The sequence below is a fragment of the Hyla sarda genome, unplaced genomic scaffold (assembly GCF_029499605.1).
Source record: "Hyla sarda isolate aHylSar1 unplaced genomic scaffold, aHylSar1.hap1 scaffold_924, whole genome shotgun sequence".
NCBI classification, from domain to species: Eukaryota; Metazoa; Chordata; class Amphibia; order Anura; family Hylidae; genus Hyla; species Hyla sarda.
The window spans coordinates 106,594-120,261 of NW_026610954.1; the positions used below are offsets into that span (position 1 = coordinate 106,594).

The window sequence follows — 13,668 nt, forward strand, 5'->3', positions numbered from 1 at the left end:
GCTGGCGGTATTGAATAAGCATTGCTGCACTGATGGGGTATGCATTAGACGAAAAAAAAGAAGAAAAAGAAGAATAATACGCCCAGAAAAGAGGCGAAAAGGAGAAAAACGTAAAAAAACGTGAAAAAAAAGTAAGAGGAAGAGAAGGGAAAAAAAGGTGGAAATGGGTTTAAAAGTGATTTCGGCGGAGAAATATATATATATATATATATATATATATATATATATATATATATATGCGCACACACACACATAGATATAAACGTATTCTCCGTTGAGATATTGCAGCCGCTGCTGTGTCCAGGCCCAGGAGCCTTAGCACTGTGCTGTGATGTCACTCAATACCACTGACATCACTAGGTGTAAACAACATCTCTCCTTTGCTGTGTATGTGACTATGGAGCTGTTTGGTGATGTCGTCTATTACGGCCTTCATAGAAGCAACAGGAGATTGTTGCATCCATCTTGAACCCTCAGAACTACAGTGCTATGATGTCACTCACTTCCACAGGCCTTGCAGAGTGTAAACAACAACAACCCAGCTTTGTTGTGTATGTAACCAAAGGGATTTGTGATGTCACCTAGAACCTTCACAGCAGCGACAGCTTTATGAGGAGCATCAGCACTGCTCTGCCTGAGCAGAACCATCACCGCCATAGGTTGTCAAATAACCCGGATTTAACCCACACAGGTAAGTCCAATGGGGTGCAGGCATGTCCTCTATGCTTACAGCTTCCCGTGGGTGTTGGTTTGATACCGTTTGGGGACAGCCAAGGAGGCATCTGCAGGCAACAAAGGTAGGTGTGTGCTTGTGTGTGTGTTTCCTATGCAGATCCTAAGCCCAGTGTCACATGCAAGTAGGAGGAGTAAGAAGGGTTCCTGGCAAATCCGGGTTATGGATTGCATTTAAAAAGGCCCCGTGGGAGTGCAATGGGCCCCTGTCTTGCTGCTTAGCAATAATGGTATGGGTTTAGGTTCTGCTGTGTGTACTGGTGGTTGACTGCCCCCCAGCCCAGAGTGTGCATGGAAAATTGTCTGGCAGCCTCCCTGACAGCAAGCAGTGATAGTGCCCATGAAGGGGACCTTGTTGGGCCCGCCCCTTTCACGGTTATCGCTTCTCGGCCTTTTGGCTAAGATCAAGTGTAGTATCTGTTCTTATCAGTTTAATATCTGATACGTCCCCTATCTGGGGACCATATATTAAATGGATTTTTGAGAACGGGGGCCGATTTCGAAGCTTGCTTCCGTCGCCCTATGCATTGACCCGATATGGCAGTATCTTCGGGTACAGTGCACCACCCCCTTACAGGGTTAAAAAGAAAGATTCCTACTTTCATTGCTACCTGCTTGCTGGCTAGCCAGCTAGCCAGCCCTGTGGGCCTTGCTGCTGCTGCAGCCAATAAACAAAAGGTGGTGCTGCTGCTGCTTCTGCTGCTTCTGCTTCTGCTTGTGTCTGGCCCCTGTTGGAGCGTCCAGGCACAGGACTTCTGCTGCTGCTGACTAAATGGCCTCCTTAATTGGATCATTTGAGTAGCCAGCACACCTGTGCAGGTAGGGCATGACATGATAGGCAGCTGCCTTGATAGCGGGTGGGTGCTGAATGTTCCTAATTGACAAAATAAGATTAATGCTTATGAAGAAATATAAAATCTCATCCCTTCCCCAATATCGCGCCACACCCCTACCCCTTAATTCCCTGGTTGAACGTGATGGACATATGTCTTTTTTCGACCGTACTAACTATGTAACTATGTAACATAACATGGGGGGGGGGGGGGGGGGGGGGGTCTCCTGGCTGTTCACACAGGTGTGTCATTGCTGTACATTGACCATGCATTGCTTCTATGGTATTGCAAAGGCAAAGACAAATGCTTCCAGCCATCCATTGCACTAATGGATTGGTCATCAGCTGGCTGTCTATGTCCCGCATCAATATAGACCAAAGTACAGAGGGTTAGGCTATGCTATTGTGCACCTACCTGATGCATCAGAAGGTGCGAGGCCCTTGCTAAATTCTGTGCACAGACTTTGAGATCTATGCTTTAGACTGTATCTAAACCTGCTCCAACATGGACTGACATTCTGGCCTACTTTCAGCCGATGCGACTTGTCTGTCGCTGAACAGTCGCTTTTTATGTATTCAGCACCTATGTATAATGTTGTAAAAATGCTCTAGAAGCTAAAGTCGCAGAAATGTCACACATATTTGGCCTGCAACTTTCTGTGCGACAAATTCAGACAGGAAAAATCAGTATAAATCCTTAGAAAATTATCCCCCAGTGTCTCCATCTGCTGGCGGTATTGAATAAGCATTGCTGCACTGATGGGGTATGCATTAGACGAAAAAAAAGAAGAAAAAGAAGAATAATACGCCCAGAAAAGAGGCGAAAAGGAGAAAAACGTAAAAAAACGTGAAAAAAAAGTAAGAGGAAGAGAAGGGAAAAAAAGGTGGAAATGGGTTTAAAAGTGATTTCGGCGGAGAAATATATATATATATATATATATATATATATATATATATATATGCGCACACACACACATAGATATAAACGTATTCTCCGTTGAGATATTGCAGCCGCTGCTGTGTCCAGGCCCAGGAGCCTTAGCACTGTGCTGTGATGTCACTCAATACCACTGACATCACTAGGTGTAAACAACATCTCTCCTTTGCTGTGTATGTGACTATGGAGCTGTTTGGTGATGTCGTCTATTACGGCCTTCATAGAAGCAACAGGAGATTGTTGCATCCATCTTGAACCCTCAGAACTACAGTGCTATGATGTCACTCACTTCCACAGGCCTTGCAGAGTGTAAACAACAACAACCCAGCTTTGTTGTGTATGTAACCAAAGGGATTTGTGATGTCACCTAGAACCTTCACAGCAGCGACAGCTTTATGAGGAGCATCAGCACTGCTCTGCCTGAGCAGAACCATCACCGCCATAGGTTGTCAAATAACCCGGATTTAACCCACACAGGTAAGTCCAATGGGGTGCAGGCATGTCCTCTATGCTTACAGCTTCCCGTGGGTGTTGGTTTGATACCGTTTGGGGACAGCCAAGGAGGCATCTGCAGGCAACAAAGGTAGGTGTGTGCTTGTGTGTGTGTTTCCTATGCAGATCCTAAGCCCAGTGTCACATGCAAGTAGGAGGAGTAAGAAGGGTTCCTGGCAAATCCGGGTTATGGATTGCATTTAAAAAGGCCCCGTGGGAGTGCAATGGGCCCCTGTCTTGCTGCTTAGCAATAATGGTATGGGTTTAGGTTCTGCTGTGTGTACTGGTGGTTGACTGCCCCCCAGCCCAGAGTGTGCATGGAAAATTGTCTGGCAGCCTCCCTGACAGCAAGCAGTGATAGTGCCCATGAAGGGGACCTTGTTGGGCCCGCCCCTTTCACGGTTATCGCTTCTCGGCCTTTTGGCTAAGATCAAGTGTAGTATCTGTTCTTATCAGTTTAATATCTGATACGTCCCCTATCTGGGGACCATATATTAAATGGATTTTTGAGAACGGGGGCCGATTTCGAAGCTTGCTTCCGTCGCCCTATGCATTGACCCGATATGGCAGTATCTTCGGGTACAGTGCACCACCCCCTTACAGGGTTAAAAAGAAAGATTCCTACTTTCATTGCTACCTGCTTGCTGGCTAGCCAGCTAGCCAGCCCTGTGGGCCTTGCTGCTGCTGCAGCCAAAAAACAAAAGGTGGTGCTGCTGCTGCTTCTGCTTCTGCTTGTGTCTGGCCCCTGTTGGAGCGTCCAGGCACAGGACTTCTGCTGCTGCTGACTAAATGGCCTCCTTAATTGGATCATTTGAGTAGCCAGCACACCTGTGCAGGTAGGGCATGACATGATAGGCAGCTGCCTTGATAGCGGGTGGGTGCTGAATGTTCCTAATTGACAAAATAAGATTAATGCTTATGAAGAAATATAAAATCTCATCCCTTCCCCAATATTGCGCCACACCCCTACCCCTTAATTCCCTGGTTGAACGTGATGGACATATGTCTTTTTTCGACCGTACTAACTATGTAACTATGTAACATAACATGGGGGGGGGGGGTCTCCTGGCTGTTCACACAGGTGTGTCATTGCTGTACATTGACCATGCATTGCTTCTGTGGTATTGCAAAGGCAAAGACAAATGCTTCCAGCCATCCATTGCACTAATGGATTGGTCATCAGCTGGCTGTCTATGTCCCGCATCAATATAGACCAAAGTACAGAGGGTTAGGCTATGCTATAGTGCACCTACCTGATGCATCAGAAGGTGCGAGGCCCTTGCTAAATTCTGTGCACAGACTTTGAGATCTATGCTTTAGACTGTATCTAAACCTGCTCCAACATGGACTGACATTCTGGCCTACTTTCAGCCGATGCGACTTGTCTGTCGCTGAACAGTCGCTTTTTATGTATTCAGCACCTATGTATAATGTTGTAAAAATGCTCTAGAAGCTAAAGTCGCAGAAATGTCACACATATTTGGCCTGCAACTTTCTGTGCGACAAATTCAGACAGGAAAAATCAGTATAAATCCTTAGAAAATTATCCCCCAGTGTCTCCATCTGCTGGCGGTATTGAATAAGCATTGCTGCACTGATGGGGTATGCATTAGACGAAAAAAAAGAAGAAAAAGAAGAATAATACGCCCAGAAAAGAGGCGAAAAGGAGAAAAACGTAAAAAAACGTGAAAAAAAAGTAAGAGGAAGAGAAGGGAAAAAAAGGTGGAAATGGGTTTAAAAGTGATTTCGGCGGAGAAATATATATATATATATATATATATATATATATATATATATATATATATGCGCACACACACACATAGATATAAACGTATTCTCCGTTGAGATATTGCAGCCGCTGCTGTGTCCAGGCCCAGGAGCCTTAGCACTGTGCTGTGATGTCACTCAATACCACTGACATCACTAGGTGTAAACAACATCTCTCCTTTGCTGTGTATGTGACTATGGAGCTGTTTGGTGATGTCGTCTATTACGGCCTTCATAGAAGCAACAGGAGATTGTTGCATCCATCTTGAACCCTCAGAACTACAGTGCTATGATGTCACTCACTTCCACAGGCCTTGCAGAGTGTAAACAACAACAACCCAGCTTTGTTGTGTATGTAACCAAAGGGATTTGTGATGTCACCTAGAACCTTCACAGCAGCGACAGCTTTATGAGGAGCATCAGCACTGCTCTGCCTGAGCAGAACCATCACCGCCATAGGTTGTCAAATAACCCGGATTTAACCCACACAGGTAAGTCCAATGGGGTGCAGGCATGTCCTCTATGCTTACAGCTTCCCGTGGGTGTTGGTTTGATACCGTTTGGGGACAGCCAAGGAGGCATCTGCAGGCAACAAAGGTAGGTGTGTGCTTGTGTGTGTGTTTCCTATGCAGATCCTAAGCCCAGTGTCACATGCAAGTAGGAGGAGTAAGAAGGGTTCCTGGCAAATCCGGGTTATGGATTGCATTTAAAAAGGCCCCGTGGGAGTGCAATGGGCCCCTGTCTTGCTGCTTAGCAATAATGGTATGGGTTTAGGTTCTGCTGTGTGTACTGGTGGTTGACTGCCCCCCAGCCCAGAGTGTGCATGGAAAATTGTCTGGCAGCCTCCCTGACAGCAAGCAGTGATAGTGCCCATGAAGGGGACCTTGTTGGGCCCGCCCCTTTCACGGTTATCGCTTCTCGGCCTTTTGGCTAAGATCAAGTGTAGTATCTGTTCTTATCAGTTTAATATCTGATACGTCCCCTATCTGGGGACCATATATTAAATGGATTTTTGAGAACGGGGGCCGATTTCGAAGCTTGCTTCCGTCGCCCTATGCATTGACCCGATATGGCAGTATCTTCGGGTACAGTGCACCACCCCCTTACAGGGTTAAAAAGAAAGATTCCTACTTTCATTGCTACCTGCTTGCTGGCTAGCCAGCTAGCCAGCCCTGTGGGCCTTGCTGCTGCTGCAGCCAAAAAACAAAAGGTGGTGCTGCTGCTGCTTCTGCTGCTTCTGCTTCTGCTTGTGTCTGGCCCCTGTTGGAGCGTCCAGGCACAGGACTTCTGCTGCTGCTGACTAAATGGCCTCCTTAATTGGATCATTTGAGTAGCCAGCACACCTGTGCAGGTAGGGCATGACATGATAGGCAGCTGCCTTGATAGCGGGTGGGTGCTGAATGTTCCTAATTGACAAAATAAGATTAATGCTTATGAAGAAATATAAAATCTCATCCCTTCCCCAATATCGCGCCACACCCCTACCCCTTAATTCCCTGGTTGAACGTGATGGACATATGTCTTTTTTCGACCGTACTAACTATGTAACTATGTAACATAACATGGGGGGGGGGGGGGGGGGGGGTCTCCTGGCTGTTCACACAGGTGTGTCATTGCTGTACATTGACCATGCATTGCTTCTGTGGTATTGCAAAGGCAAAGACAAATGCTTCCAGCCATCCATTGCACTAATGGATTGGTCATCAGCTGGCTGTCTATGTCCCGCATCAATATAGACCAAAGTACAGAGGGTTAGGCTATGCTATTGTGCACCTACCTGATGCATCAGAAGGTGCGAGGCCCTTGCTAAATTCTGTGCACAGACTTTGAGATCTATGCTTTAGACTGTATCTAAACCTGCTCCAACATGGACTGACATTCTGGCCTACTTTCAGCCGATGCGACTTGTCTGTCGCTGAACAGTCGCTTTTTATGTATTCAGCACCTATGTATAATGTTGTAAAAATGCTCTAGAAGCTAAAGTCGCAGAAATGTCACACATATTTGGCCTGCAACTTTCTGTGCGACAAATTCAGACAGGAAAAATCAGTATAAATCCTTAGAAAATTATCCCCCAGTGTCTCCATCTGCTGGCGGTATTGAATAAGCATTGCTGCACTGATGGGGTATGCATTAGACGAAAAAAAAGAAGAAAAAGAAGAATAATACGCCCAGAAAAGAGGCGAAAAGGAGAAAAACGTAAAAAAACGTGAAAAAAAAGTAAGAGGAAGAGAAGGGAAAAAAAGGTGGAAATGGGTTTAAAAGTGATTTCGGCGGAGAATATATATATATATATATATATATATATATATATATATATATGCGCACACACACACATAGATATAAACGTATTCTCCGTTGAGATATTGCAGCCGCTGCTGTGTCCAGGCCCAGGAGCCTTAGCACTGTGCTGTGATGTCACTCAATACCACTGACATCACTAGGTGTAAACAACATCTCTCCTTTGCTGTGTATGTGACTATGGAGCTGTTTGGTGATGTCGTCTATTACGGCCTTCATAGAAGCAACAGGAGATTGTTGCATCCATCTTGAACCCTCAGAACTACAGTGCTATGATGTCACTCACTTCCACAGGCCTTGCAGAGTGTAAACAACAACAACCCAGCTTTGTTGTGTATGTAACCAAAGGGATTTGTGAGGTCACCTAGAACCTTCACAGCAGCGACAGCTTTATGAGGAGCATCAGCACTGCTCTGCCTGAGCAGAACCATCACCGCCATAGGTTGTCAAATAACCCGGATTTAACCCACACAGGTAAGTCCAATGGGGTGCAGGCATGTCCTCTATGCTTACAGCTTCCCGTGGGTGTTGGTTTGATACCGTTTGGGGACAGCCAAGGAGGCATCTGCAGGCAACAAAGGTAGGTGTGTGCTTGTGTGTGTGTTTCCTATGCAGATCCTAAGCCCAGTGTCACATGCAAGTAGGAGGAGTAAGAAGGGTTCCTGGCAAATCCGGGTTATGGATTGCATTTAAAAAGGCCCCGTGGGAGTGCAATGGGCCCCTGTCTTGCTGCTTAGCAATAATGGTATGGGTTTAGGTTCTGCTGTGTGTACTGGTGGTTGACTGCCCCCCAGCCCAGAGTGTGCATGGAAAATTGTCTGGCAGCCTCCCTGACAGCAAGCAGTGATAGTGCCCATGAAGGGGACCTTGTTGGGCCCGCCCCTTTCACGGTTATCGCTTCTCGGCCTTTTGGCTAAGATCAAGTGTAGTATCTGTTCTTATCAGTTTAATATCTGATACGTCCCCTATCTGGGGACCATATATTAAATGGATTTTTGAGAACGGGGGCCGATTTCGAAGCTTGCTTCCATCGCCCTATGCATTGACCCGATATGGCAGTATCTTCGGGTACAGTGCACCACCCCCTTACAGGGTTAAAAAGAAAGATTCCTACTTTCATTGCTACCTGCTTGCTGGCTAGCCAGCTAGCCAGCCCTGTGGGCCTTGCTGCTGCTGCAGCCAAAAAACAAAAGGTGGTGCTTCTGCTGCTTCTGCTTCTGCTTGTGTCTGGCCCCTGTTGGAGCGTCCAGGCACAGGACTTCTGCTGCTGCTGACTAAATGGCCTCCTTAATTGGATCATTTGAGTAGCCAGCACACCTGTGCAGGTAGGGCATGACATGATAGGCAGCTGCCTTGATAGCGGGTGGGTGCTGAATGTTCCTAATTGACAAAATAAGATTAATGCTTATGAAGAAATATAAAATCTCATCCCTTCCCCAATATCGCGCCACACCCCTACCCCTTAATTCCCTGGTTGAACGTGATGGACATATGTCTTTTTTCGACCGTACTAACTATGTAACTATGTAACATAACATGGGGGGGTCTCCTGGCTGTTCACACAGGTGTGTCATTGCTGTACATTGACCATGCATTGCTTCTGTGGTATTGCAAAGGCAAAGACAAATGCTTCCAGCCATCCATTGCACTAATGGATTGGTCATCAGCTGGCTGTCTATGTCCCGCATCAATATAGACCAAAGTACAGAGGGTTAGGCTATGCTATTGTGCACCTACCTGATGCATCAGAAGGTGCGAGGCCCTTGCTAAATTCTGTGCACAGACTTTGAGATCTATGCTTTAGACTGTATCTAAACCTGCTCCAACATGGACTGACATTCTGGCCTACTTTCAGCCGATGCGACTTGTCTGTCGCTGAACAGTCGCTTTTTATGTATTCAGCACCTATGTATAATGTTGTAAAAATGCTCTAGAAGCTAAAGTCGCAGAAATGTCACACATATTTGGCCTGCAACTTTCTGTGCGACAAATTCAGACAGGAAAAATCAGTATAAATCCTTAGAAAATTATCCCCCAGTGTCTCCATCTGCTGGCGGTATTGAATAAGCATTGCTGCACTGATGGGGTATGCATTAGACGAAAAAAAAGAAGAAAAAGAAGAATAATACGCCCAGAAAAGAGGCGAAAAGGAGAAAAACGTAAAAAAACGTGAAAAAAAAGTAAGAGGAAGAGAAGGGAAAAAAAGGTGGAAATGGGTTTAAAAGTGATTTCGGCGGAGAAATATATATATATATATATATATATATATATATATATATATATATGCGCACACACACACATAGATATAAACGTATTCTCCGTTGAGATATTGCAGCCGCTGCTGTGTCCAGGCCCAGGAGCCTTAGCACTGTGCTGTGATGTCACTCAATACCACTGACATCACTAGGTGTAAACAACATCTCTCCTTTGCTGTGTATGTGACTATGGAGCTGTTTGGTGATGTCGTCTATTACGGCCTTCATAGAAGCAACAGGAGATTGTTGCATCCATCTTGAACCCTCAGAACTACAGTGCTATGATGTCACTCACTTCCACAGGCCTTGCAGAGTGTAAACAACAACAACCCAGCTTTGTTGTGTATGTAACCAAAGGGATTTGTGATGTCACCTAGAACCTTCACAGCAGCGACAGCTTTATGAGGAGCATCAGCACTGCTCTGCCTGAGCAGAACCATCACCGCCATAGGTTGTCAAATAACCCGGATTTAACCCACACAGGTAAGTCCAATGGGGTGCAGGCATGTCCTCTATGCTTACAGCTTCCCGTGGGTGTTGGTTTGATACCGTTTGGGGACAGCCAAGGAGGCATCTGCAGGCAACAAAGGTAGGTGTGTGCTTGTGTGTGTGTTTCCTATGCAGATCCTAAGCCCAGTGTCACATGCAAGTAGGAGGAGTAAGAAGGGTTCCTGGCAAATCCGGGTTATGGATTGCATTTAAAAAGGCCCCGTGGGAGTGCAATGGGCCCCTGTCTTGCTGCTTAGCAATAATGGTATGGGTTTAGGTTCTGCTGTGTGTACTGGTGGTTGACTGCCCCCCAGCCCAGAGTGTGCATGGAAAATTGTCTGGCAGCCTCCCTGACAGCAAGCAGTGATAGTGCCCATGAAGGGGACCTTGTTGGGCCCGCCCCTTTCACGGTTATCGCTTCTCGGCCTTTTGGCTAAGATCAAGTGTAGTATCTGTTCTTATCAGTTTAATATCTGATACGTCCCCTATCTGGGGACCATATATTAAATGGATTTTTGAGAACGGGGGCCGATTTCGAAGCTTGCTTCCGTCGCCCTATGCATTGACCCGATATGGCAGTATCTTCGGGTACAGTGCACCACCCCCTTACAGGGTTAAAAAGAAAGATTCCTACTTTCATTGCTACCTGCTTGCTGGCTAGCCAGCTAGCCAGCCCTGTGGGCCTTGCTGCTGCTGCAGCCAATAAACAAAAGGTGGTGCTGCTGCTGCTTCTGCTGCTTCTGCTTCTGCTTGTGTCTGGCCCCTGTTGGAGCGTCCAGGCACAGGACTTCTGCTGCTGCTGACTAAATGGCCTCCTTAATTGGATCATTTGAGTAGCCAGCACACCTGTGCAGGTAGGGCATGACATGATAGGCAGCTGCCTTGATAGCGGGTGGGTGCTGAATGTTCCTAATTGACAAAATAAGATTAATGCTTATGAAGAAATATAAAATCTCATCCCTTCCCCAATATCGCGCCACACCCCTACCCCTTAATTCCCTGGTTGAACGTGATGGACATATGTCTTTTTTCGACCGTACTAACTATGTAACTATGTAACATAACATGGGGGGGGGTCTCCTGGCTGTTCACACAGGTGTGTCATTGCTGTACATTGACCATGCATTGCTTCTGTGGTATTGCAAAGGCAAAGACAAATGCTTCCAGCCATCCATTGCACTAATGGATTGGTCATCAGCTGGCTGTCTATGTCCCGCATCAATATAGACCAAAGTACAGAGGGTTAGGCTATGCTATTGTGCACCTACCTGATGCATCAGAAGGTGCGAGGCCCTTGCTAAATTCTGTGCACAGACTTTGAGATCTATGCTTTAGACTGTATCTAAACCTGCTCCAACATGGACTGACATTCTGGCCTACTTTCAGCCGATGCGACTTGTCTGTCGCTGAACAGTCGCTTTTTATGTATTCAGCACCTATGTATAATGTTGTAAAAATGCTCTAGAAGCTAAAGTCGCAGAAATGTCACACATATTTGGCCTGCAACTTTCTGTGCGACAAATTCAGACAGGAAAAATCAGTATAAATCCTTAGAAAATTATCCCCCAGTGTCTCCATCTGCTGGCGGTATTGAATAAGCATTGCTGCACTGATGGGGTATGCATTAGACGAAAAAAAAGAAGAAAAAGAAGAATAATACGCCCAGAAAAGAGGCGAAAAGGAGAAAAACGTAAAAAAACGTGAAAAAAAAGTAAGAGGAAGAGAAGGGAAAAAAAGGTGGAAATGGGTTTAAAAGTGATTTCGGCGGAGAATATATATATATATATATATATATATATATATATATATATATATATGCGCACACACACACATAGATATAAACGTATTCTCCGTTGAGATATTGCAGCCGCTGCTGTGTCCAGGCCCAGGAGCCTTAGCACTGTGCTGTGATGTCACTCAATACCACTGACATCACTAGGTGTAAACAACATCTCTCCTTTGCTGTGTATGTGACTATGGAGCTGTTTGGTGATGTCGTCTATTACGGCCTTCATAGAAGCAACAGGAGATTGTTGCATCCATCTTGAACCCTCAGAACTACAGTGCTATGATGTCACTCACTTCCACAGGCCTTGCAGAGTGTAAACAACAACAACCCAGCTTTGTTGTGTATGTAACCAAAGGGATTTGTGATGTCACCTAGAACCTTCACAGCAGCGACAGCTTTATGAGGAGCATCAGCACTGCTCTGCCTGAGCAGAACCATCACCGCCATAGGTTGTCAAATAACCCGGATTTAACCCACACAGGTAAGTCCAATGGGGTGCAGGCATGTCCTCTATGCTTACAGCTTCCCGTGGGTGTTGGTTTGATACCGTTTGGGGACAGCCAAGGAGGCATCTGCAGGCAACAAAGGTAGGTGTGTGCTTGTGTGTGTGTTTCCTATGCAAATCCTAAGCCCAGTGTCACATGCAAGTAGGAGGAGTAAGAAGGGTTCCTGGCAAATCCGGGTTATGGATTGCATTTAAAAAGGCCCCGTGGGAGTGCAATGGGCCCCTGTCTTGCTGCTTAGCAATAATGGTATGGGTTTAGGTTCTGCTGTGTGTACTGGTGGTTGACTGCCCCCCAGCCCAGAGTGTGCATGGAAAATTGTCTGGCAGCCTCCCTGACAGCAAGCAGTGATAGTGCCCATGAAGGGGACCTTGTTGGGCCCGCCCCTTTCACGGTTATCGCTTCTCGGCCTTTTGGCTAAGATCAAGTGTAGTATCTGTTCTTATCAGTTTAATATCTGATACGTCCCCTATCTGGGGACCATATATTAAATGGATTTTTGAGAACGGGGGCCGATTTCGAAGCTTGCTTCCGTCGCCCTATGCATTGACCCGATATGGCAGTATCTTCGGGTACAGTGCACCACCCCCTTACAGGGTTAAAAAGAAAGATTCCTACTTTCATTGCTACCTGCTTGCTGGCTAGCCAGCTAGCCAGCCCTGTGGGCCTTGCTGCTGCTGCAGCCAAAAAACAAAAGGTGGTGCTGCTGCTGCTTCTGCTTGTGTCTGGCCCCTGTTGGAGCGTCCAGGCACAGGACTTCTGCTGCTGCTGACTAAATGGCCTCCTTAATTGGATCATTTGAGTAGCCAGCACACCTGTGCAGGTAGGGCATGACATGATAGGCAGCTGCCTTGATAGCGGGTGGGTGCTGAATGTTCCTAATTGACAAAATAAGATTAATGCTTATGAAGAAATATAAAATCTCATCCCTTCCCCAATATCGCGCCACACCCCTACCCCTTAATTCCCTGGTTGAACGTGATGGACATATGTCTTTTTTCGACCGTACTAACTATGTAACTATGTAACATAACATGGGGGGGGGTCTCCTGGCTGTTCACACAGGTGTGTCATTGCTGTACATTGACCATGCATTGCTTCTGTGGTATTGCAAAGGCAAAGACAAATGCTTCCAGCCATCCATTGCACTAATGGATTGGTCATCAGCTGGCTGTCTATGTCCCGCATCAATATAGACCAAAGTACAGAGGGTTAGGCTATGCTATTGTGCACCTACCTGATGCATCAGAAGGTGCGAGGCCCTTGCTAAATTCTGTGCACAGACTTTGAGATCTATGCTTTAGACTGTATCTAAACCTGCTCCAACATGGACTGACATTCTGGCCTACTTTCAGCCGATGCGACTTGTCTGTCGCTGAACAGTCGCTTTTTATGTATTCAGCACCTATGTATAATGTTGTAAAAATGCTCTAGAAGCTAAAGTCGCAGAAATGTCACACATATTTGGCCTGCAACTTTCTGTGCGACAAATTCAGACAGGAAAAATCAGTATAAATCCTTAGAAAATTATCCCCCAGTGTCTCCATCTGCTGGCGGTATTGAATAAGCAT

At 46.1% G+C, this 13,668-nt stretch overlaps 6 non-coding genes across 6 annotated transcripts; all 6 read left to right on the plus strand.

The window, feature by feature from the left end:
- The first annotated feature begins 1,110 nt into the window (after positions 1-1,110).
- On the plus strand, positions 1,111-1,301 carry LOC130349855 (U2 spliceosomal RNA). Its single transcript, XR_008887088.1, has one exon. It is a non-coding gene; the product is annotated as a U2 spliceosomal RNA (small nuclear RNA).
- A 2,096-nt stretch (positions 1,302-3,397) lies between these two features.
- Positions 3,398-3,588, plus strand: LOC130349856 (U2 spliceosomal RNA). Its single transcript, XR_008887089.1, has one exon. It is a non-coding gene; the product is annotated as a U2 spliceosomal RNA (small nuclear RNA).
- A 2,082-nt stretch (positions 3,589-5,670) lies between these two features.
- On the plus strand, positions 5,671-5,861 carry LOC130349857 (U2 spliceosomal RNA). Its single transcript, XR_008887090.1, has one exon. It is a non-coding gene; the product is annotated as a U2 spliceosomal RNA (small nuclear RNA).
- Positions 5,862-7,954: 2,093 nt separating this feature from the next.
- On the plus strand, positions 7,955-8,145 carry LOC130349809 (U2 spliceosomal RNA). Its single transcript, XR_008887050.1, has one exon. It is a non-coding gene; the product is annotated as a U2 spliceosomal RNA (small nuclear RNA).
- Positions 8,146-10,218: 2,073 nt separating this feature from the next.
- LOC130349859 (U2 spliceosomal RNA) lies at positions 10,219-10,409 on the plus strand. The gene has a single exon (XR_008887092.1). It is a non-coding gene; the product is annotated as a U2 spliceosomal RNA (small nuclear RNA).
- Positions 10,410-12,494: 2,085 nt separating this feature from the next.
- LOC130349860 (U2 spliceosomal RNA) lies at positions 12,495-12,685 on the plus strand. The gene has a single exon (XR_008887093.1). It is a non-coding gene; the product is annotated as a U2 spliceosomal RNA (small nuclear RNA).
- Positions 12,686-13,668: the final 983 nt, after the last annotated feature.